This window comes from Rattus norvegicus, chromosome 14 (genome assembly GCF_021556685.1).
Source record: "Rattus norvegicus strain SHRSP/BbbUtx chromosome 14, alternate assembly SHRSP_T2T, whole genome shotgun sequence".
NCBI lineage: Eukaryota > Metazoa > Chordata > Mammalia > Rodentia > Muridae > Rattus > Rattus norvegicus.
Window position 1 is genome coordinate 77316862 of NC_141547.1, and position 21729 is coordinate 77338590.

The following is a 21729-nucleotide window of genomic DNA, read 5'->3' on the forward strand; positions in this document are numbered from 1 at the left end:
TCGCAAAATCCCTGAAAGAATTCCAGGAAAACACAATCAAACAGTTGAAGGAATTAAAAATGGAAATAGAAGCAATCAAGAAAGAACACATGGAAACAACCCTGGACATAGAAAATCAAAAGAAAAGACAAGGAGCTGTAGATACAAGCTTCACCAACAGAATACAAGAGATGGAAGAGAGAATCTCGGGAGCAGAAGATTCCATAGAAATCATTGACTCAACTGTCAAAGATAATGTAAAGCAGAAAAAGCTACTGATCCAAAACATACAGGAAATCCAGGACTCAATGAGAAGATCAAACCTAAGGATAATAGGTATAGAAGAGAGTGAAGACTCCCAGCTCAAAGGACCAGTAAATATCTTCAACAAAATCATAGAAGAAAACTTCCCTAACCTAAAAAAAGAGATACCCATAGGCATACAAGAAGCCTACAGAACTCCAAATAGATTGGACCAGAAAAGAAACACCTCCCGTCACATAATTGTCAAAACACCAAACGCACAAAATAAAGAAAGAATATTAAAAGCAGTAAGGGAAAAAGGTCAAGTAACATATAAAGGCAGGTCTGATAGGTCTATCAGAATCACACCAGACTTTTCGCCAGAAACTATGAAGGCCAGAAGATCCTGGACAGATGTCATACAGACCCTAAGAGAACACAAATGCCAGCCCAGGTTACTGTATCCTGCAAAACTCTCAATTAACATAGATGGAGAAACCAAGATATTCCATGACAAAACCAAATTTACACAATATCTTTCTACAAATTCAGCACTACAAAGGATAATAAAGGGTAAAGCCCAACATAAGGAGGCAAGCTATACCCTAGAAGAAGCAAGAAACTAATCATCTTGGCAACAAAACAAAGAGAAGAAAAGCACACAAACATAACCTCACATCCAAATATGAATATAACAGGAAGCAATAATCACTATTCCTTAATATCTCTCAACATCAATGGCCTCAACTCCCCAATAAAAAGACAGAGATTAACAAACTGGATACGCAATGAGGACTCTGCATTCTGCTGCCTACAGGAAACACACCTCAGAGACAAAGACAGACACTACCTCAGAGTGAAAGGCTGGAAAACAACTTTCCAAGCAAATGGTCAGAAGAAGCAAGCTGGAGTAGCCATTCTAATATCAAATAAAATCAATTTTCAACTAAAAGTCATCAAAAAAGATAAGGAAGGACACTTCATATTCATCAAAGGAAAAATCCACCAAGATGAACTCTCAATCCTCATCTTCGGTTGGTTTATATACAAGTGTGCAATTTCTAGGCTTGAAAGTAAAATGATGCTATCTGGTGCTGGATAGAGGAGCCTTATTTTTTATTATGGCAGCTTGCTATTTTTGTAACATGGTGATTTGGTTGAACACAATAAAGTACAGTAGTAACTGAAAAAAAAAAAAGGTGTCAGTGGCTTTTAATCCCTGTACAAGCCTTTAATCCCAGCACTCCAGGAACTGAAGCAGGTGAATTTGAGGACAACCTGGACCACAAATGGAGTTCTAGGATAGCCAGGGCTACACAGACATAAGGTTTCTCCAAGCACAAGAAAACAAAATAAAACAAAATAAAATGAATATTTGAAATAGTAAAGCTGTCCTTGAACCCCAGCACTAGGGAGGTAGAAACCATGGGGTAGGTGTATAATATCATCCTCAACTTCTTAGTGAGTTTGTGAGAGAAGTAGGCTACAAGGTAATGTATGGCAAAATCAAGCAGAAACAAAAAGTGTAGAAACAGAATTTTTAAAATATTAAAATAAGAGAGAGCAACAATAACAACTGAGAGGCCAAACATACTCTGTTGTGAGACCAGTCTCCATCTTAAAACAAAACAAAACAAAACAAAACAAAAACAAAACAAAAACTAAGACTTTGACCTATAGCAGAACAACAACCTGTACCCACCTACCAGAAAGAACCTCAAGATTTGTACTTGGCCAGAGTTACTCCCTAGGCAGTTGCTAAGAACAGTTAGTCAAAGAGTATACTGATTGATACAAAGGTACTTTCAGATCATTTGTAATTGTATATGGTTTATGCTTCAGAGCACCCACTTTTCTGCTTACAGTAGACATTCTATTTGATACTTGTAAGGCTGGGCACCTCATTCCTCACCCCTTCCCTTACATGCCATTTCCAATAAAACCATATCCTGATAAGATTTGTGCCTACCTCACCAAACCATCCTGTGGGCTAACAGGGAGTAAGCCCAAACTCTTTGTTATGAAGAGACTCTGATGTGGTTAAATGGATAATGGCTCCTTGGTGGTCTTTCTGGATTCATGAATGCTTCCTGGCACAACAAAACAACAACAACAGCAGCAACAACAACAACAACAACAACAATAGCAACAACAATAGCAGCAGCAGCAGCAGCAACAGCAACAACATTTTTATAACATAATTTAAGTTCCTCCCAGAGCACCATTTTCACTTCACTTTTATCAGAAATCATGTTTTCCCGAAGCAAAATACATGCCCTCTCTGCTGACAGAGATGAGCTCACTTCAGCTTCAGACATATCCTGTTTGCCTCTTATTCTCTGGAAGAGTCTGATCTTATTCACTACAGTATTTGGGATCCAAATATCTCTGAAAATCAGGAAATTTTAATGGCTTTGTAATGAGTCATATATGAGAACACATGATCAGAATTTATGGGAGATAAATGCCAGTACCCAGACCACCCTCTACAACAATCCTTCCACAGTGATCCTCACTTAGCCCCAGGCCATGTGTGCCTCTGAGCATGGCCCTTCCCATCTCTCTCATATTGCTTTATGATGGAAAATCATGGAAGGTTCCACAACTGAAATAAAAGAAGGAAGAGAGGGATACTGGCTGGTTTTGTGTGCCAACTTGACACCAGCTGGAGTTATAATAGAGAAAGGGGCCTCCATTAAAGAAATGCCTCCATGAGATCCAGCTGTAAGGCATTTTCTCAAGTAGTGGTCAAAGGTGGGAGGGCCCATTGTAGGTGGTGCAACCCCTGGGCTGGTAGTCCTGGGTTCTATAAGAAGCAAACTGAGCAACCCAGGGGAAGCAAGTCAGTAACTAACATCCTTTTATGGCCTCTACATCAGCTCCTGCTTCCTGACCTGTTTGAGTTCCAGTCCTGACTTTGGTGATGAACAGCAATGTGGATGTGTATGCTGAATAAACACTTTCTTCCCTAAAAAAAAAAAAAAAGAAAGAAAAGAAAAGAAAAGAAAGAAAATAAAACAAAGGCTGGAGAGATGGCTCAGTGGTTAAGAGCACTGACTGCTCTTCCAGAGGTCCTGAGTTCAAATCCTAGCAACCACATGGTGGCTCACAACCATCTGTAATGGGATCTGATGCCCTCTTCTGGTGGCTTATATTTTTATATAAAAATAAATAAATCTTTTTAAAAAAAGAAGACAAAGCAAAACAAAAAACAAAACAAAAACACCAACCAATCAAACAAAAACAAAACAAAACAAAATGCACCCAAACCCGAAGAGTTTCTATCTTCATCCAATGGGGAGGAAGTTGCTACCACTGCACATGCATTCTAGAGACCTAGATCTAGCATGCTGTCCACCCTGAAATTTCCTTACCAGAAAGCCTTGGGAGCACCAGAGTGAAGACAGCAGGTGGCTGAGGCACCAAGGCCCAAGGGAGAACAGGTTAGTGAGTGAGAAGAGGCATGAAGGATGGGCAAGCTCAGCTCAGTTGAAAGGATGGACATGTTAGTCACGTGCTCCAGAGAAGCAGAGCAGAGGGAGTGGACATGTATAAGAGGAAATAGACAGAGGGAGACAGAGCTTGGCAAACAGAAGATCTGCAGGAGGGACTACAGGCTGGAGGCTGCTGTGTTGCTTATTGGGATTCTTTCTTGTTGGAGCTTCTGTGTGTGTGTGTGTGTGTGTGTGTGTGTGTGTGTGTGTGTGTGTGTGCGTGCGTGTGTGCACGTGCTCGCACATGCACACGTGTATATATGCTCTCTCTCTTTCTCTCTCTCTTTCTCTCTCTCTCTCTCTCTGTGTGTGTGTGTGTGTGTGTGTGTGTGTGTGTGTGTGCACTTATGTTTGTTGCATACTAGTTTGCTTCTAGTTGAACTATTCCAAGAGGGAGACCTTGAGATCTAGGAGGCACAAAACATCACAAACCTTGAACCACTAAATCTTCCTGATTCAAAGTCCTTTCCTCCAGCTTCATAAAAGGCGTGAGTGATGGGGAAGAGACTCCTACCAGCGGAGCAATAGGGAAATTTCTTGTTGAGCTGTCTGCAAGTTGTGAAGAGAGCTCCACCGAGGAAGGGATGCAGCTTCCTCTGTCAGGGTGGGCTTTACAGGGTGGCCTTTTCATCAATGCAGATGCCCTGATCCTTCGGTAACCCCTTAACAACACTCTTGCTAGTAATTCATTGATTCAAGTTGGCCTTGGCTTATTGTTACTTTGGTCTGTCATGAGTTTCCTATCTGGGTAAATTGATGCGTATATGTTACTTTTCTCCAGGAAAGTCTGTCACACAGCAGTGCATATCTATCTATCTACCTGTCTGTCTGTCTATCTATCTACCCATCTAATTACCTACCTATCTATTGATTTATCTGTCCACATACATATCTATAATAACCATTTGTGTATGTATCTGCATGTGCATGCATATGTTTGTCTTTTCTTCAGCCTTCATCTGAGTGGATGGAAAAGGTCACACTGTGGAGGGTGATGTGCTTTACTCAAATCTACCAGTCTGGCTGTCAATCTCATCCAAGAATACCCTGCTGGAAACATCTAATGTAATGTTGGCTGAATGCCTGGGTACCATGGCTTAGTGAAGCTGACTGGGAATTCCTCCTCGTGGAAGGTTCACTAAGAGACTGGCATGTCCAGAGGTTAAGACTATACTGAAGATGCCTCTGGAGCCAGGCACCAGAGGTTTGTTTGTGGGATCAGGAACTAAATGTGGTATGTTGAGAGGTCATCTAGCATATCGCTTCATGGCTGCCCTTGGGGCCAGGTGCAGCCCAGTAGCCCAGACTGCATTGAACATATTTCCACCATGGTGTCTGTGGCCACTGAAACAGTGAGAGCACCAGATGCCCCACGCGGACCTCAGAGGCTTGTGTGACTTCTGGACTGGGCCAGTATCTTAGGCTTTGGGGAAAGGCATGTGCAAGAGGCCTGCTGGCTTTCCCTGGGGGCAGTTTAAGTTTGGAGTTGAGAAGGGGAAAGTGGAGTTTGGTCCTAAACCTCAAGACAAACACCCATTTCATAGTCAGGAAACACTTGTCCCTTCTTTCTGAATCCAGGGGACCCCATGAGTGGTGGTGATGCACATTTTCTAAGGCAAGAGAGTACAGAATTTATCCAGAACTTGCCATGTGCTGCCTACTTCAGACTACCCTAGGACCACCCTAGGAGTAGCTCTCAGGTCCCTATTTCACATGAGGTAGTAAAGACATGGTGTCACATCCATGGTCACAAATTTCACAAACATCAGCCTCTGGAAAAGGAGATGACCCTGTACTGGAGCCACCTGAAAACTGATGGGTTGTGCAGAATGTCCTCCTATCCCCCACATCCAAGGACTCCTTGGCATGCAGACACCATTTTTTTTCACAACAACAGTTTGTTTTCAGGATTCTCCCCACTCTAGGGCCAGCAGAGGGAAATGGCTCAGCTCCCCAGCAATCTGCGATTTGGGTGAGAAAGACTCCCCATTCTTCAGGCTGCTCTCTAAGGAGCAAGCTTTGCTAACTGGACCTCAGGTGCCAGAGCCCTCCAAATGGACCCTACACATTGCCTCTTCTCAGAACCCCACCAAGTACCCAGAATACCCAGGGGCCCGATCTGGACTGAAACAGCAATTTGGGCTGCATCCCTTATACCCAAACTATCCCTGACATTTTTTTTTAATACTGTTCCTCTACCAGAACCCAATCTTCCTGCCATGAGACAAGGCCTGCAAGTGGGTTTTGATGTGGCTGTTGAATTGAGAACCTCACAGTATGAGGTGTCCTGGTTAGTTTTTATTGTCAGATAGCTACCTCCTAGAGTCGCCTTCAAAAGGGAACCTCAGCTGAGGAATTGCTTCTACCAGATCAGCCTGCGGCTATGTCTTTGAGAAATGGTCTTGATTAATGATTGACATGGGGGGACCCAAGCCCACTGTGGGCGGCACCATGGGCTTGTGGGGGTTAGGGGCTGGGCTGTATAAGAGAGTTTTAACAGAGCCAGTGAACAAGTCAGGAAGCAGCTTTTCTATGGTTTTTGCTTCAGGCTCCTGCTTGAGTTCTTGCCCTAGGTCCCTTCAGGGTTGGACTGTGACCCGGAAGTGTCAAGGTCCTCTAAGTTGCTTTTGGTCATGGTGTTTATTTATCACAGCAACAGAAAGCAGATGAGAATGCGAGCTGAGGCCTTTTCATCTCTTAAACTTCAATCCCTTTTCTATATCTCTCTGCTGCCAGGCTGTGGACTGGAGGCTCCACCGTAGACAGTGGAACCGCCTGCCATATTGTTATTTCTTAGTTACACTATGTGGATCTTATTGCATCACAAGGCATTTTGTTGTCATTTTAATTTTTTTGCTTTATTTTCTTAAACTATTTTATGTGTACGAGGGTTTTATCTGCATGTATGTGTGTGCACCGTGTGTGTACCCAGTGTCTGTGGAGGCCAGAAGAGGGCATCGGACCCCCTGGAACTAGAGTTACAGATGGTTGTGAGCCACCATGTAGGTGCCGGGAATTGAACCCTAGTCCTATGCAAGAGCAGCTGGTGCTCTTAACACTACTCTATCTCTCTAGGCCCTTGTTTGACATAAAGTCTTACTCTCTAACCCAGGCTTGTCTGAAGCATCCTCCTGGCTCAGCCTCAGGCTCGTCAGAGAGCAGTCACCATACGCTTGTTCACACCCATTCTCTGTCTTCTGGAAGCAGGTTTGGAACCATGGGTTCCTGAGGATAGCTACCTGTGGTGGCCAGAGCCATGCACCTGCTCCAGGTTCTGAGTAGGCATGGAGAAAGGAGGTGCTGCTCTGCTTCCTCTTTAAGGGGAAGTTCTGCATATTGGGATGATCCCACTTGCCCCAGCAGTGGTAGGGGTGTGAGGACCAAGTCTGTAGTCAATAAATGAGGACAATGCAGTACAGGTGGTGAGTTAACAGTAGATTAGTCCCCAGAGCTTCCTAAGGAAGAAGACAATGACTTATGTAAACACAGTGGAAAGTGCCATCTTTGAGTGAGGAGAATGCGTTGAGGATTGGATTTGTGCAGCCCTTTCTGGAGATGTGTAGCTGCTCCTCTTGCTGTTGCATTGCACTATGTTTATTCATGAAGTCCAAACCACTGCTCTGTGGTTGTCTCTGTGGTGTCTGAAGGGTCTCATGACAGATCCCACCCTACTCAGTTCCCTGGCCCTGGAAGGTGTCTTGTACTCTTCAGTACATATAGCATGCCCCAGGCCTGCCAAGGAGAATATGTCTCTGCATTGGCCTGGGTGGGCACCCACTCTCTGTCCTACTCAGCCCTGTGGCCGTGGCTGTTCACTCAGGCTGAGATGACTTCCACGGATTTGAGCTCATGTGTTGTAGGGCAGCACACTCTGCTTCTGTGACCCATGAGAGGTATACTGCTTGTATCTGAGAAGCCTAAGGATGCTATCAGTCAGGTTGTGGTACCCTTGGGAACATGACCCCCTTGTTCTACTGAGGAGATTTTAGTTAGGGAACAGTACCTCTGGGTATAGGAGTGGGCCTACCATAATCATACTTACACTGTCTCCTTTGGGTTCACCTGAGGAAATGGTGTTGTTTCAGGGAACCCACCAGAGATGACAATTCAGACACAGTTTATAATCAAATGAAAGTTTTTTTGCCAGCTGGAAGAAAGTATTTGGGAACTAAGTATAGCCTGAAGCACTTAGAGCAGGGATGTTTTAAAGGCAAAAGCCATGTCCCTTGACAGCCACAGGGGGATATGTGCAAGCAAGCAGTTTAACAGAAGCTAAAATAAGCAGTTAGTGAGTGGTGGGGGTGTTGCACAAGCAGACAGTTTGACAGTTTGACAAAAGCTAAGGTAAGTTAGCTGGGGCATCGTAGAATAGAGTTGGGTAATTTTCCACAGAATTTTCCATCTGGGAGATCAAATTCTGGTAAATTGAAGTAGACTCAGCCAGAATACAAAAATTAAGGAACCTCTGCACTATCTTCCCCTGTCACAGTGCCACATCCCCAAGGCAATGATAAAGTCATTAACACATACTGATATTTGTGACTCCCCCTCCCTCCTGCCTGACATTCAACTATTACAGTGGTGTTATCATGCCTATTCTTATTTACCCACTCAACAAACATCGCCCAGTCCAGTCCCCATCCCAATAAGTATGTTGTCTAGAGGGATTGATATGTGAAGGACATTGGGCCCACAAACCATTACATCAGTGAGTCTTCCACCACTATAATAAACACCAAGATATTCTGCTTATAAAGAAAAAAGGTTTATGGTGGCTTCCAGTTTTGAAGGTATTAATGTGTAGATGGTTGGCTTTGTTGTTCTGGCCTGTGAGGGGTGCTCAGGCTCTGCTATCCACTGCCAGGGCACACCCCATTGACGCAAGAGCCTCCCACTAAACCCTACCTCTTAAAGGACCCACCACCTCCCAACAGCGCCATGCCAGGATCAAGCCTTAATGCCAATCTTCAGTGTCATCTAAAATCCAGATGCTATGACCATAATAAGACAAGCTCACCAACATCCTTAGCCTTTTATCTAACCATGCTAAAAATGATGTCTGTTACTGGACTGTAGTAGCACACTCAATGCCAGACTAGGTCTCTTCCTCAGCTTTCCAGGGGCTCGACCATCTATTGACCTGTTTTAGCTGAAGCATTCTCAGGCTGGGATAAAAGAATGGTTTATTTTGAGGTCTGCTGCATCACTGCCTGGTGCTTCAGAGCTGGTTACTCTGTGGTCCCAGCAGAGTGAAGCAGAGACCTGCTTTTGGCAGCCAGTGTCTGAGGTATAATCAGTGGGAGATGACAATTTAGGCTACAGGAAGAGAGAGGCATAAGCTTTCTTGTTTTGCTGTCAGGAGAGCACCCCGGGGCAGAGGTCTGGAGATGGGAAAGCCAGGCTGTGTGGGCTGGAAAACTTTTGTTTTTATTTATGAGACTGATTTGTGTATGCTAAGGCCAATTGGTAGAAATTGGTCTGTTTGCAAACTGGCAGACAGAAAGAAGTCTTGATTTAGTCCTCAAAGCAGAGACAATAGAGAATAGCTTTCATTAGTTAAGAAAGCAGATGCCATTAGCAAGCCTGTTTGTTTGCTTTGTTCTTAAATTCTTAGCTTCTCTCACTGTGGGACTTACAGATAGAGAACAGAAGAACAGGGACTGATCACAACATGGGATACCCCTCCCCCCAACACAATCAGGAGGAAGAATCCCAGTGAGAAAGAGGATAAAGACAGAGACAGGAATGTGGACATGACAGTCTAGGGGACATTTAAAAAGTTAAAGTTCAAAGTCTTTGAAATTGATCTATAGTATATATATACAATGAAAACAGCATCTCCATTTATTAAATGTGTGTGTGTCTATCGGTGTGTGTCTGTGTGTGTGTCTGTGTGTGAGTGTGTGTTTGTGTGTGTATGTGTGAGTGTGTGAGAGTGTGTGTGTGTGTGTGTGTGTGTGTGTGTGTGTGTGTGTGTGTGTGTGTGTGAATGCACACATGTGGGAATGTACCAGAGCTATATACCTCAGTCAGAGAACAACTTTCGAGAGTTAGTTCTCTCCTTCCACCCTGTGGGCTTAGGGCATCCAACTTAGGTTATCGGGCTTGGTGGCAAATGCTGTTACCTGCTGCTTAGCCTGGCTGGTCCAGTAAATACAAACATCTGACTTGTGTAGTTCAGTATGGTGTGTTTCTGCAGGATAAGAGGAGGGGATACTGTGAAAGTGGGGAGGGAGGGAAAGAGAGGAGCTGCGAATAGATATGTTTACTATACACTGTGCATATGTGTTGCGTTTTATAAAAGGAGAGAAAAGGAATATGTTTGGTGGGTGTGCAGTCAGGTGTTGGGGGAGGGGTGCCAGCCTTCCACCTGAGCAACCAGCCACATGACAACAGTATAGAATAGAATAGAGTTAGGGGCTGGGGATTTAGCTCAGTGGTAGAGCTCTTACCTAGCAAGCACAAGGCCCTGGGTTCGGTCCCCAGCTCCAAAAAAAAAGAACCAAAAAAAAAAAAAAAAAAGAATAGAATAGAGTTTATTCAGGGCATGGGGAGGGGAGTTGAGAGGGTAGTAGAGACAGAGGTAGGCAGAGAGGGAGAGAGAGAGAGAGAGAGAGAATATAGAGGCTGTCCATGAGTATGTGGTGAGAGGGGGGAAGAGGAATGGGGAGAGGGGAGTAGGACAAGAGGATAGAGGAAAAGCAAGAAGGCAAGAGAGAGAAGAGGGGGTGAGCAGCCCCTTTATAGTGAGTCAGGCACACCTGGCTGTTGCCAGGTAACAGTGGGGCAGAGCCTAGGTAAATGTCAACAATATGTATGAAATATTGTAGTTTTTTTTTTTTCAGATCCCATTACAGATGGTTGCGAGCCACCATGTGGTTGCTGGGAATTGAACTCAGGACCTTTGGAAGAGCAGTCAGTGCTCTTAACCTCTGAGCCATCTCTCCAGTCCCAATATTGTAGTTTTTAAATGCCTCCCATCTTCCCTTGGTTGCTGAAACTTATTGGGTTCCTGAAGCTTTGCGCTGGTGCTGAGCAGTGGGACAGGTGGGCAGCACGCTCTCTCCTGTAAGAGCTAGAGATGTGACACCAAGTGTTTTTCCTGTCCAGCTAGGTTTCCTCCTGCCCTCAGGGGACTACTTTGAAGAACAAAGTTCTGTTTTGTTTGTTTTTCAGGACAAGGATTCTCGTGTATCCCTGGCTGTCCTGTAGAATTAGCCAAGTCGACCAGGCTGGCCTCAGACTTACAGAGATTTGCCTGCCTTTGCCTTCAACGCTGGCAGGGCAGATGGAGCCTCTTTTGCATGCCTTTGTCCTCAGGTATCTACCCAGTCCAACTCCTCAGAATGGGTTTCAGTTTTCTCACCTGTGAAATGGGGGACATCCCACCATTCCTATGATCACCTCTGGAAGGTGTTCGGTGTGTCATCTGTACCGGAGGCTCCTCTCCCCACAGGGTGGGGTCATACCTCAGAAGCCCCATATTGGAAGTCTGCTGTCAGCTCTGGTGCTGGGAATACAGGTCAGTTTGATAAGAGTATTTGCCTGTCAGGCTCATGTACCTGGGGTTCTATTCCTACCCCTGCCTGTACTGGCCATGATGATGTATACCTGTAACCTAAGCACTGGGGAAGTGGTTGTAAGAAGATTAGAAGTTCGAGGTTATCCTTGGCTATACATTGAGTTAGATGCCCAGCTTGGGGTCCATGAGACCCTGTCCCAAAATAAACAAAAACAACCACAACTACAAAAAGAAGTCTGTCAACTCTGGACCACGCCACCTGTCAAAACTGGTTCCTGAAGGATGCGGCCTTTCTGCTATGTGTAGGGAAGGATGAGATGCCCCAAGCAGTGGCAGAGAATGCCTTCTTAGTTTAGTCTCAAACCAGCTCCCCTTCTTAGGCGGAGCGCGCAGAGACACCCGCAGCCCTACACACCGCAACAAAGGTGCTTTATAAAACCGCCCGGGGCCATCTCAATGTTCAGAACTGGCCCGGGAGCCCAACCTTTGCATCCTCAAATCCCTTTTGCTTCTCTTTGATCCTTGAAGCCAGTCCCACTGTGAGCACCCTCCGGTCCACTTTGCCTCTGACTGAAGAGCCCTGGAGAGAGTGGCCAAGAGAAAGCCGACAGAGCCGGAAGGCAGATCCTGCCTGCTGACTCCTGGCAAAGATTCTCTCCCAGCGTGGTTCTTTGCACCCCAATATCAAACCCCGGAGTTCCGGAAAGGAGGCGACGCCAGTCCCTTCCTGCCTTTTAAAGAGTCCTCTCTTCTCGTCCCCACCCCCTTCTTTAGTAAGTAGAACCATTAGTTTTTATTGACGGGACTAATGCTTTTCATTTAGGGCCAATTACAATAGGAAGGGAGCCGCTTAAGGGTAACTGGGTGATGAAAGGCCCCCATTAGGGAACAAGCTCAGAGGCTGCTGTTTTTCATTTGTAATGCCGGTTCCACATGCGAGTCGTATTTAAGCCATAAACGGTGGCGCCCAGGGAGCACTCGCCGATCGCCTTAGAAACCCAATACTTTTATCAAATCGCCAGATGGCCCTGTATTAGAGAAACCATTTATTTAATTTATCCCCCCCACCTCCAAAAGCTGCTTAGATTCTCAAACATTGGCTTTACCTAGTCCCACAGATCTGCCAGTAGCATCGCTGCTACTGCGACAGCGTTTACTAGTTGGTTCGGCCGCTTCTTATAAAGGCCTCTTTTTTTTTTTTTTTTTTTTTTGGTTCTTTTTTTCGGAGCTGGGGACCGAACCCAGGGCCTTGCGCTTCCTAGGTAAGCGCTCTACCACTGAGCTAAATCCCCAGCCCCAGGCCTCTTTTTTAAAAATAAAAAAATGTCCTTTCCTTCCCCCTCTCCCCTCTCCCCTCTCCCCTCTCCACTCTCCCCTCTCCCCTCTCCCTTCTCCCCTCTCCCCTCTCCCCTCTCCCTTCTCCCCTCTCCTCCCCTCTCCCCTCTCCCTTCTCCCCTCTCCTCCCCTCTCCCCTCTCCCCTTCTTTCCCCTCTCCCCTTCTTTCCCCTCTCCCCTTTCCCCTTCTTTCCCCTTTCCCCTTCTTTCCCCTTTCCCCTTCTTTCCCCTTTCCCCTTCTTTCCCCTTTCCCCTTTCCCTTCCTTCCTTCTTTCCTGTTTTCCCTTCCCCTGCCTCTCCTCCCTCTCTCTGCCTCAGTGCACTCTGGACCCTAGACCCTGAATTTCACCTGTCAAGTCACTGTCCCTGCAGGAGCCACGAGCTGTGACCCTTTTCACAGATTGGAGGGTACACTGGCAGCAGCTCTCAGCTTCTCCAAGCCCAGAAGCTGCCGCAGAGGGATGCCAACGCAGGGCTCTTCACGTGGCTGCAAGTGATTTGCGCCCTACCCTGAAACTCCCAATAGCCTGATGTGTTGTATATTTACACAGCACTTTCCCCTTTAAACCAGAGACTTGGCAGGGCCTGGGATTACATAGAGGATCCCCAGATGATTGTGTGGTGTCTGGGCTTCATGGAAAGTTCTGGCATTCATAGCCATCCTTTTTTTTTTTTCCCCCTTTAAGTTGTTGAAAATATTCTGGTGCTTGTTCTAAAGGGCCAGGTGAGCATGGAGCTGGAGACATAGCTAGGGGAACAGGAGAAAGATGGTTGGAGACAGGGGGTTGGGGTTGAGGGTGGGGTGGTGGGGTGGGGAGTGGGGTGGGGGTGGGGCATGGCCGGAGTGGGGAGGGACACAGGAATGAGGAAGAAAGCAGTTCACCTCTGGAGAGCTGGAGGGGATTGGTGTGGGGAGAACAGGCAGTTGCAAAGGCTGGAATATGCTGGATCCTTCCAGTTTCTTGGTCAATCGACTTCAGTGATGGAGCATTCCCCTGCCTCCTGCTGGAGCTTCATTCTCAGGAACAAGGTACAGTGTGATAGAGGGAGCCAAGGCTGAGCCCAGATGTGATAGGCCTTCCAGAAGCTTCCATTCCAGAGCTGGCATGCAGATGATAGCCCCTCAGGGTGTTATGGGCTGAGAGGTGGATTTATGTCCGCTCTGTTAGCGTTGCTGGCACTGGTCTCCTTTAGAGGTTGGGGACGTTGAGTTCTAGGGGAAACTTTTTCCTCATGACCCAGTGAGAGTATTTGAGCCTCTGGTGAGACTGGTGAGCTAGCCCAGAGCTTCTTTCTGAGAGAAGACAGAAAGACTAGAAGCAGCCCAGCAGGAAAGATGGCCCAGCCTGAGGTCAATGACAGCATGAAAATGGAGACAGTGCTGTGACCAAGTGTTGGCAAGAGGGAAGAGAGGGTGTTCTGGGATAGATTCAGCAAAGGTCAGACTCACTCCACCGCTGTTTAAACCTGCCTGGAGTTTGGTAGGAATGAGGCAGTGGAAGTTCAGGGGCAGGGGTTAGAGCTTGGAGGGAAACCCTAGGCAGTCCAGCCTGGCACTAAGCCTGATTGATGTATACTCCCAGGCTTCCCTTTGCGTGCTTCATGGGCAGATCTGTGCTTGCATCCTGGTCCTTGTGGTGGCATTTATACATGGGACACTGGTGTGGCCATAGGCACATGGAGCAACAGAGCAATTCACTTGGACTCAAGCTGAGTTCAGGGGACAGGTAGGGGGCACATGCTGACAGACCCAAGTGGCTAGCTGCACTTCTTGGTCTGACTGGAAACCTGCCTCAAATATAGCAAGAAGACAACAGGGGGTGGAGTGGACTCAGTGGGGAATGGAAACAGTGCCCTGGTCCCCCTCTGCTGAGACAAGAGGCAAGGAAGGAAATATAGGCCACCCAGAGTTCCTCTTCCTCTTCAACACACTTGAATAGAGTTGGGGAGGAGGCACTCCTGTCAAGAAAGGAAAACCCACAAACCCAAAAGTTGGTGAGACTGTTACCTAGGAAAGAAACCTCCATTATATTGAACTGTAAAAAAAAAAAAAGAACTGGGGAGCACAGATAGCTGATTATGCTTTGATTAATGCTGTCTATCAAAATCAGGTGCTCTTATGGGACCATTTTACATATGTAAATACATATATTTGCGTGTGTATGTATATATGAATGTATATATACACATATATGTATATATGTGTTATATATATTATATAATTGTATACTATATATACATGCATATACATATCATATACATGTGCAATTAGAATTGGTTCTAATGCTCTATCTTTATTTGGTCCCCAAAATTGGGAATCTGCATGTCCAAACACTGAAGATCCCTGTCCCCAGTTGGTTTTTGATTGATCAATAAAGAGCCAAAGGCCAATGGTTGGGCAGGATGAAAGAGATGGGACTTCTAGGTTCCCAGGGGAAGAAGGGAGAAGGAAGGGTCCACCATGAGGAGGGGTAGGACAGACCATGACAGGAAGGAACAGGAGGGAGTAATGGCTGAAACGTAGGTACAAGAAGGAAAGTGGCCTCCAGAAAGGCTCTCCAGAAGTGTCTTGGGCAGCAAAGGTAGGGGGCTGCCCTGAAAGAGTCAGGGCAGCAAAGAAGAAATATAGATTTAGGAGGTGTTAAATCAGGAATGTTGGAGAGGAGTGTTTGTTGGCTGCAGGGAGTTTTAGCAGTACCCAACCATTGAGCTAGTCAAGGCATATCAAAATTAAGGTGGCCGGCATGTATGTGTCTTTCATTCTCGAATCCAGAGGGCTCTGGTTGGTGGCTGGTAGTGTGATCCACCAGGAGCATAGAGCGGATTAACAAAATCACCACTACACATACAGGTACATGTGCATATACACACATTTAGTGCCAAAGTTAAGCCAGGCATGGTGGTACAAGCTCGTGATCTCAACACTGAGGAGGCCAAGACAGGAGGGTAACAGGTTTGAGGTCAACATAGGCTAAACAACAAGACTGTCTCAAAAAAAAGTAGAGATGTTCAAAGCCACTAGTGACGAACTAAAAATCGATTGTGAAAACCTGAAAGAGCTAGAGCATTGGATTGCAAGTCTTTACTGTCTCTTCTGGTTTGTTCGTTTGTTTTGTTTTTGTTTTTTTTTTTTTTTTTTTTGGTTTCTTTCAATGAATGTCCTTAAGCCAGAGAGGCTCATCATCTTGTTGGAACAGTCCACTTTGGGGGCACTCCTTTGTTGGCACAGAAATATTCAGAGTCCTGGCACCTCTTCAGACCTCATCTTTCCATCGTTCTAAAGATGCCAACAGGAATCAGAAAAGAATTGTGGACAGAGACTGGACTTGATAGGCACTTCTGGGGTTGGAATGCTGTTTGGATGCTCAACAGAGGGTATGGGTGTGGGGTTTCATTTCTCAGAACCCTGGAAGACTAAGGATGCCATTGCTGACTTTGCAGGATAACAGGGGCCTGTGGCAGGGGAGAAGGTGGAGTCTGAAGTAGCTTCCAGCCAGTGGCCTTCTTTTAGCCTGCCTCTCCTCATGAGAAAACAGGAAACATTCACAGAGCTGTTTTGATGCTGACTCAGCGTCATGGTGAAAAAGAGAATATTCAATACAGAATTGGCTGCTGTTGTTTAAGATGATTTATTATGGACCACATCCTCGGGGCCTTTCTTACTGCAAAAGAGACTAGCCACTATGAGGGTGTGCTAGCAGTTTGGAGAAGGCCAACTGCCAGGATCAATGAATGGTAAGACACATGAATGAAGTTAAGCTGAGAAGAGGGTCATTAGGAGGTATGCAGGCATGGTGGCCTGTCTCAGGTGTACCTCAGCCTCCTCACTACTGCATCTCTTGGAATATCCTAAAAGGTGACCTTCCACATCTCTTCCCAGAAAGGTTCCTTATTCTTTCCCTCAACTGTGTTTCTTCTCCTTCCCTTTCTCCCCATCCTTTCCTCCCACTCCACATGTTCCCATTATGATTTTCTGCCATGGGCTCAATATCAATGAAGTCAACTGACTGTCAACTGTTGCCAAGACAACCTTTCTTTCTTTTGAGTTATCTCAGATACTACTATTTTGTCATGGTGATGGAAAACTCACTAACATAGCTTCCTCTGATTCCCTTTGGGGCCTTAGGGTAGAGTAGGGGAAGGCAGCCATCAGGAAGCCACAGCACATGATTTTCACCACACCCCTTGAGAGTAGCAGGGGCCCACACATTCAAATTTTAGAACCAGCTTCACACTCTCTAAACTCTTGGCATCATCATGAAAATGCAGAACTTATAACTGGGATTGTTTGAATTAGTCCACCAACTTGAGGACAAGGGACCCTATAATAAGAGTGTCTGTCCCCTACCTGGATTCCTTGTGGCATGATGGAGCAGGATGAGGTGGGGAAGGAAGAATAGCATTGGGTCTCCCGGTCAGTATTCTTGAATCCTTGCTATGTCCTTAGTTCCCTTTGGGGCCTCAGATGCAAAGATGAAGACAGGACATGCCTTGCCCCCAGTCTTCATTATGGCCACAAGTTACGATTCTAAAAGGTGACCTTCCACACCTCAGGGCCTCTGTGGCCTTGTGTGGAAGTCATTTGTGTAAGTCAGTGGGGTCCTAGTACCAGTTGACTCCAAGATCCCCATTCTTACTCTCCCCTACTCTGTCCAGTGTTCCCAGGGGCTGACACCAATAGGCTGAAAGCTCACAAGGTGCTATCCTCTGGATTCCAGCTGTGTTTGGTTAGTAGAAAGCTCTGGAAGGAGACTGGAGAGACAGGGTTTCTTGCCTTCCTTCTCCACCTCTCTTTGACTCTCCATCCTGGGGGCACTGGACCTACCCTCTAAAAAAATAATTTTTAAAAAGATTTATTTATTTTACTTACATGTGTGCACTGTAGCTGTCTTCAGACACCAGAAGAGGGCGTCAGATTGCATTACAGGTGGCTGTGAGCCACCATGTGGTTGCTAGGAATTGAACTCAGGACCTCTAGGAAGAGCGTCAATGCTCTTCACCACCGAGCCATCTCTCCAGCTCCCAATATTCAACTTCTTACCAAAGTAGGGTATCCATTTCCCTGTAGAGGCCCTAACTGATACAAAGCATTTCTAGATAGATTTAAAAAAGAAAAAGAAAAAGAAAGAAAGAAAGGAAGGAAGGAAGAAAGAGAGAGAAAGAGAGAGAGAGAGAGAGAGAGAGAGAGAGAGAGAGAGGATGGGGAGATGCTTCGGCCTGTTTAATACTTTTCATAGCATGGGAACCTAAGTTCAGATCCCCAGAATCCATATAAAGGCCAGTATACAACTGTAATCCTGGCTCTTGGTAGGGATCCCTGGAGCTCACTGGCCAGCTAATCTAGCAGAATCCCTGAGCTCTGTGTTTAGTGAGAGATCCTGTCTCAAAAAATGAGGTGGAGAGAGAGGAAAACACCCAACATCAACTCTAGTGGTGAGTTTGGTCTACATTGCTTTGGGTCCCATCAGGTTGCTCGCTTTCAGACACCTGCCCAGGAAAACACACACACACACACACACACACACACACACACACACACACACCACACACACACCACACACACACACACACACACACACACACACACACACACACACACACACACACCCCTCTGTGTTGTCTGGAAATCAACAGTTCAGTTCAAAGTGAAGATCAGCAAAGATGAGAGACCCACAAGTGTTTCACCTGAACCAACAACCCTAGCTCAACCGCCACCACTGTCTATCCATTTCTTTTCATACTCACTCCCAACATCACGTGTCCTCCACGGGTCTTGCCTCAGCACCTACATCTGTCTCAGCTGACATCACTTTGCCAATCAGCCTGAGTCAGCAGAAGTGGCAAGAAAGTGCAGCACACTGCCAGAAGGTATTTGGTGCATTTCTCTATGGAGTCCTGACAAATGCAGCTCAAATATGCAATGTAAGGCAGATCAATACATGCATGAAGACTCCTTCATCATGTGTCCTTTCACATGCTTTAGGAGAACATCCTCTCTCTTGTGTTCGCTTCAGCTAAATGTTCCTTCACGTGTTGCCCCAGCAGAACACCATCCAACTGACTTTCCAAAGAACCCTTAAGTTTCCACTTTAAATTGTCCTGTTCCTCGGAGGGCTTCTGGATCAGATCTGAGTGTACAGACTATTGGTTTTTGGCTCCTAAGGAAGGTCGCTGGGAAGCCCACAAAGCTGCCACCACCATCACCAAAATCCAAAGACCAAAGGAATTCAGACTGTGTCCCCAAGAATGCCAGATGGAGATGCCCCCAGGAGGACACACCTCATTATAAACACGACATTCCATAGGCTATTTTCACTTTGTCTCAATCCATTTAAACCATTATTTAGATAGGAAAATTATATTAACATCCAAATAACTCAGCAAAACATTTTTTCCTGTAATAAAATGGTGAGTTAGGAGTTTCCAGGATCATTTCAAATAAGTCCTATGAACTGTCAGAATCAAATACATGTATGTCAACAAAAGCATTGTATGGTCTTGAAAGGGGCTTTCTAGATTCTTCTTTTGTGAACAAATCTATATTGTCACTTGTTTCTCACATGAGCCCTGGTTTGGCCTTCTTTGAATAGCATCATCTCTCAAGAAGGAAAAAGTTAGCCAAAAAGAAAAAAAAAGAAAAAAGGCAGGAAGGTTGTTGTCAGCTAACAAGACTGTCAGTCAGCTACTGCTGTGTGGACAAATCCCTTCATCTAAGCTGGTAGCTTCAAATAACAAATAACAGGTAACTGGGGGTTGGGTTAGCTAGGCTGTGCCCAGCTAGAACATTCAGGGGACAAATTTGGGATGACGTTGGTCATCCCAGTACAGGTGTCAGGACTGGAGAGATGGCTCAGTGGATAAGAGCACTGGTTGTCCTTCCCAAGGACCCAGGTTCAATTCCTAACACCCATATGGTAGCTCGCAATGTCTCTAACTCCAGTTCCAGGAGATCTTACACCCTCAAGTAGACATCGGTACAGGCAAAACACTAACACACATGAATAAATCTTTAAAATAAATCAGCAAGTACAGGTGTCAAACAGGAAGTGGGCAGTGTGGCCCTGATTGTGTGATGGCCAGTGTGTAAGTGTCCACTTGCCATAACCTGGAATCAAGTGAGAAGAGAGCCTCAGCTGAGGAATTGTCTAGATCATCTAGGGCTGTGGGCATGTCGGTGGGGGAGCATTCTGGTAATACCTGATGCAGGAAGACCCAGCACACCATGGGTGGCACCATTCCCTAGGCAGGGGGACTGACCAGTGAAAGACAGGAAAAAGCCATTTGAGGGCACTCATTCTCTTTGATCTTGACTGTGGGTATGGATGTCAAGCTCTTGCTTCAGTGACATCTATGCCTCAGTAGACTGAAGCCTGGAGTTGGAGGCCGAGTTAACCCCTTTTCTTTTTCTCTTTCTTTCTTTTTCCTCCTTTTCTTTCTTTCTTTCTCTCTTTCTTTCTCTCTTTCTTCCTCTCTTTCTTTCTCTCTTTCTCTCTTTCTTTCTCTCTTTCTTTCTTTCCTTCTTTCGTTTATGTAGATATTTTTACATCATGCCCAGGAGACCAGAAGAGGGTGTTGGATCCCAAGAACTGGATTTACAGGCAGCTGTGAGCTGCCATGTGGTTGCTGGGAATGGAACCCAGGACCTTTGTAAAATCAGCCAGTGCTCTTAACCACAGGGACACCTCTCCAGTTCCAGTTCAGAGTGTTGTCACCTAAACCGTAGAAATGACACTAAAGCAGGTAGGGAGCCAGAGTAGAGCTCTAAGCCAACCTTGATAGCTGAGCCAGTGGCATGAAACCAGTGAGGTTGATGGCGAGAGCAGAAGAACAGAATGGGTAGGTGTGGGAATGCCCCCAAGGGTCACCCTACTCTGAGACACAGGGACAGTGAGAAGCCAGAACCGTTCTATGATTCTCTGTGACTGTCTGAATGAGATGCTGCCACATGGTCTCTAGGACATTTGAATACTTGGTCCCCACTCATGGCTGCTGGAGGAGGACTAGGAGGCATGGCCTTGCTGGAGGAAGTTTGTCACTGGAGGTGGGCTTTGAAGTTTCAAAAGACATTTAGAGTGGCTCTCTTCTTTCTGCTTCCTGTTTGTGGTTTAGAATGTAACCTCTCAGCTGTTACTCTGCTGCCTTCTACCTGCGACCTTTTTCTCAGCCACCATGAACCCTCTGGAACCCTGCGGTGGTTTGAAAAAAAGAAAAAGGTGCCCTTAATCCCATAGGAGAGCCATTGCTAGGAGATGTGGCCTTGTTGGAGTAGCTTTGCTGGAGGAAGTGTCACTGGGGACAGGCTTTGGGGTCTCAGCTGCTCAAGCCAGGCCCAATATGGTGTTCTCTTCCTGCTGTCTGCCCATCTGGGTAAAAAAAGAAACAAAAAACAAAAAACAACAACAACAAAAAAAAAGCCCTCAGCTCCTTTCCTAACACCGTGTCTGCCTGTGCATGGTCATGCTCTGGCCATGACAATAATGGACCAAGTCTCTGAACCTGTAAGCCAGCCCCATTTAAATATTTCCCTTTATAAGAGTTGCTGTGGTTATGGTGTCTGTTCACGGCAATAGAAACCCTAACTAAGACAAGCTATAATTCCCAAATAAACTCTTCTATAAATTGCCTTGGTCATAGAGTTTTAATAACAGGAACAGAAAAGTAATTAATCCAGTGTCCCTGTGGTGGGCTGCGAGGCAGTCAGTCGTGCATTCTTCAAAAGCTCTGAGGTAGTGACTGTATCAGGATTCTGCAGAGGAACAGAGCCAGTGGGACGAGCATATATCACAAAGGGATTCGGTAAGCGGACTTATGCAATATGGGCTGGGGAGTTTGGATCTCATGTTGGAGACTTGGAGGATCCCTAGAGAGCTGAGGTGTGAAGTCCATTTGGGAGGCTAGAAGAAGCTTGGCCTGGGTCTCCTGTTAGGAAAGAACAGCAGCAGCTGGGGCAGATGTCCTCCCTCAGCAGGGAAGAGGGCAGACAGGTAAGCTGCCTTTTCTTCTAACTGCTTTATACCTCAGCCTCCTGCTAGAAAGTGTTGTCCACTCTGAGAGGGTGGCTCTTTTCTCCTCCGTCAACCCTCTCTGTAAAGCCCTCTCGGGTATAACCACAGATGTGTCTCCTGGGTGATTTCAGGTGCCATTAAGGTGATGACA